The sequence below is a fragment of the Toxotes jaculatrix genome, chromosome 18 (genome assembly GCF_017976425.1).
Source record: "Toxotes jaculatrix isolate fToxJac2 chromosome 18, fToxJac2.pri, whole genome shotgun sequence".
Taxonomy (NCBI): domain Eukaryota; kingdom Metazoa; phylum Chordata; class Actinopteri; family Toxotidae; genus Toxotes; species Toxotes jaculatrix.
In genome coordinates this window covers 14,093,178-14,097,834 of record NC_054411.1, presented here as the reverse complement: position 1 = coordinate 14,097,834, position 4,657 = coordinate 14,093,178, and positions in this window count along the sequence as shown.

The following is a 4,657-nucleotide window of genomic DNA, read 5'->3' as shown; positions in this document are numbered from 1 at the left end:
GAAAAAATGAAGAGTGTGTGGCCCATGGGAGCTTGTGGAGGAAGGGCAGGGTTTTCTCTACTGCAGATGAGTCAGGATTTGCTCCAGTATTTTGCAGCCGTTCCCACAAGGAGATCCGGTGAGCTGAGCAGAGAGAGACACAGAGAGTCATTGTGTTGTGAATATTTGGGCCAGACACTCTGTGGGTACTGACACAGCAGATTCCTCTCTCGCTGGGCTAGTGTGTGTGTGTGTGGAGGGATTTGTGTGGAAAATGTGGGTCTGAACACACATAAACCTACAAACGTTATGTATGCATGTGTATGTTTATTACGTGATGACAGGAATGGATGTGTGTATGGGTCTGGTTTGTGCGTTTTCAGCCCCGTGCTCTGTGGACCAGTAAAAAAGGTTACTGTGTTCCAGTGAGATGTACACTGCCCAGACACCCCTTTGTTTTTGTTTGTTTTTTTTAATACATAGCTTGAAATGTAACACGCTCAACTAAATTTACAGATCATTTCTTTGTTTCTGTGTATTTATTCATGTGTAATCTTAGAATACATACATTACAAATAAGAGTAAACATTATATAAAGCTTTTGTTCCTGTTGCAACAAATAGTTTAAGAAAACCACATTTTATGTGATAAACAATGAGAACTAGGACCAGTCTTTCTTAACCTGTAATGACGAATCATTGAAATAAAGTGATACATTTACCTCTTTGAACTTGAAGCTTGGATATTATTGTTCAACAATATCAATATAAAATCAGTTAAGGACTCAAAACACTTATAAAAAGGTGGGTTATGGGAAGTTTCGCTCCATAATATTCATGAGCCACTCTAAATGTTGTAGTCAACTCCACAGTAAGTCCATCACATTCCTACACTTTTAAATTGTGATCACTGTTTCTTTTTTTGATGCAGCGTGTCTGTGTCTGCCATAAGCTGTTGACCTCAACAGTTTTATAGGTTTTATTCATTTATTTTTATTTTTAATTCCTGAATCTGCATTTATGGCCTGGTTCCAGATCTCTGAGTCACAGTCCACATTTCCCATTTTTTCATCAATTCCAATAGAATAATGAAGTGAAACCAGACACGCAGTACAGTACTTTACGACACATTTTAACACCACACAGTGCATCTCAGGTCACAGAATGAAATGTCACGCACTAAATGCCCCTTACTTGCATGTGTAAATTGCAATTACATGACTTTTGCCATGATATTTGACACAGAGCAGAGAATGAATCTGCGCATTCTGTGCGTTACTGTAAAGAACACACAAGCTGCCCACCAGTGACTGAGCACTTAATTGCATAAAATCCATTTTAGCTCCACACACTTAGTGGTGAAAAGATTATTAACAATTGTCAAATGACTGTTTAGCCAATTAAGAGACAATTAATCTACAACTATTTTAATAATTGATACCCCATTAACAACTAAGAATAATTCCAGTTTCCAGTTGCTTGGATTAAAACAGTTAAAGCAATTTTCAGACATTGATTTTGCCCTGAGACTAAACAATGAATCGAAAAAATTATAAAACAATGATAATAATTGAAATGATGAAAATAATCATCACATGCAGCTGTACACACAATTTTATCCATCACTGAATTGCCCTGAATACAGTCTTAGAATATTAATATGGGAAACATAATTATTAAGTGACAACACATACAAAGTTTAAGTATCTCATGATAAACTATGCACATGCCAGAAGAGATCTCACTGTCATTTAATCCTTGTTGTCAACATAATATCAGGTCTCAGTGAGTTTATGTGTGTGCGACTGAACAGCCCTTTAACTTGTGACCGACGAACACACGCACTCAATGTATGTCATTATGGATGTTAGCACAGTGTGCTTTGACAGTTGACTGGTGCTATTCGAGGAACGCAGAGCAGCTTCTCTCACCAGGTTGTGATGTTTGAACAGAAGCAGGAAACAGGGTTTCATTCTATAATTCCCCTGGACCGAATCACTTCTGTTCTGTTTTCTTTTGACTATTTTGTCTCCTCTTATTTTATTATTTTATCAAACAAACCACCTTTTTCATTCCTGCTGACAGATTCACCTCTGACTTCCCAATGACAGTTTGTCAATAAACCAATGGCATCCAGCAGCTGAGAAGAAGAAAGGAGCTAAAGGTTTAACCAGAAATAGTACTGTTGTTTTCTGTTCTTTTTTAAAAACTGCACAGTCACTTTGAAGCGTGTGTGTGCTAGATAAAAGGCTCCTGTATATGTGTGTGTGTGTGTGTGTGCGAGACACAGCGACACATTTGTGATGGCATATTTGTGTCATATACAAGAAGTGAGACAACATAAAAATACTAAACTTCACTGACACGCTGTCATGAAGCAAAAGGCTCGCTTAAAAGTAACAGCTGAGAGCAGGGAAGTGAGGTAGACAGAGACAAAGAGGAGGAAAACTGAAGTAGAGTTGTGAGACAGAAAGGCAGGGTGAGGAAGCAGTGTGTCAACTGTACGAATGAGAGTGACAGTAAAAGAGCAAGCGGCGGGGGAAGGTGTGTGTGTGAGCTGTGACATCAGTGATATTCACAGGCGTTAGAAGCAAATACGACAGAACAGTTGAACCAGTTTGGCTGACTGACAGCCTCTGGGCTGTTTAAGCCCCGACACTGAAAGGAGAAATAACCACAACCAGCCTGCAAATCAGTCAAACAGCCTGGCAAATAGGAAGCAGACAAATCAAAAGGTGAGATGGACACAGGATGAGTCAGCAGGATACCAGCTAGAGGTTCAGTAAGTTCCAAAACACGTCATGTGCCGTCATAGCCGGACAAAATACAAATTGGAAAGATTTAAGGGTTACTCAGGTAAGGCTGCCCTCAAGAATCCAAACTGAGCTCTATCATTTTCCTCTATCCTCCACAGTCCAGCCTCCACACCCTGCAGGTCCCCAGAGGTGGGACACATCATTGAAGAAGTGGCAAAACAGCCAACTTCATTCTGGCGTTAAAAGACTCACCTCCAGGCCCTGAGCACAAATTATTCAAGTCGTGAAATTATTCTGCTCTGACCTTATCATAACTGAATCACTGTAAGCAGACAGTTTTTAAGTGTGTAAAAAAAAAACACACACACACACACACACACACACCATGGACTGCATTGATGAGGGCATGTTGCTTTAAGCACCATAGAGAGAGAGAGTAATGTAAAGCAATCTAGTAGGCCAGTTTGAGAAATACCCTTTAATTTGAAGGGTTATCCAATGCACCCTAATGTACCAGGAATGGGCATTTGCAAGTATTTGATTGCCAGATGATGCTTTTATTACACAATGCTGCTTTCAGTCCTAACACAGTCTAAGTACGTTTGTCCTTTACAGCTTAAAGGAAATCTTCCAAGTCAGTCAGTCCACACCCTCTAATGTCCAAGTTCCTCATGCCAACCTGAACAAGAAACAATAGCTCCTTTAATGTTTCTTCACACGAAAACAGAGATTTGCATTTGAATCATTTGATCAGAACTAGGTTAGTCTATCCTGTCTTTTTAATATGGAATATTAGTAGTGGAAACATAAAATCTGAAGCTTTTCAAGCAACATTAACAACTGTTGTTTTTCTTTTCCCTGTTAGCCTCTGGGCTGCAACATATCCAGGATAACCACAGCAAATGAATAATTTATGCTCATGTAGACACACTGACTGATGAGTACCTCACAGTGAGCACCACGCTACGGTACATCCCCACCACAAAGTCACAGCCATGTCAACCTTCAGCCCTCGGTGTAATCTCTTTTTCTCTCGCTGACTCATTGAGTAGCTAATGACATGTCGTTACATCGCACACAACTTCAAAGATCAAACCAAGGCAGCCTCACGTGACTGTTACCCACTGATTATCAAGTAAGGTGAGATAATTTATTTTTATTATTACTATCTAAACTTGAAAGATATATGACCGTCCCAAAACCCAGAGGCTGTGTGTTTGATTTGGTCCTTGTGAAGACTTGTTTCTTTGTCATTCACTGTCAAATGTTGCATAAATTTAACAGTTTTTAGACATTATCCAAGAGGGGAATTTAGTTGGAGCTCTCATGTAATATGAGGTACATGGAATGAATACCAGTTAATAGGTTTCAAAGGTAAAAGTCATAATGACCCCGGCAGGTGAAAGTGTAGGTGAACGTTCTTGTAGTTATTTTTCAACAACTTTTCGCTCTATCTAGTCTTATCAGTCTTTTTTTTTTTTTTTTTTTTAGTTTTTCATAACACAGGCCAGGGCTCCACCATCCTGGCAGGAGAGTTAAGAAACGTGACAGAACAGGTCAAGCAGCGCAGCATAGGTTATGCATGATCTGCTGCTACTTTTCAGATGTTTTGTGTGTATGGGGAAGCGGCAGGCTAATGATTTAATGGAGAAAAGGGAGGGACGGCCTCGTTAATCACTTCATCTCAGGCAAACTCACACGCATACTTCTGCCCACACACACACGCAGAGCATAAGAAAGGTCACGTGACAAAGGTGTGCATTTTTCTGTATGTGGGTGGGTGTGTTTTGCCTGACAGGGTCACACCTGTCGGGCGGTGCCGCTTGCAGGGTGTCTCTCTCTCTCTCTCTCTCTCTCTCTGGCCGGTCAGGTCCTTCATTCGGTAACGGGAATGACGAGAGCACAGTGTTAATGCACCATGGT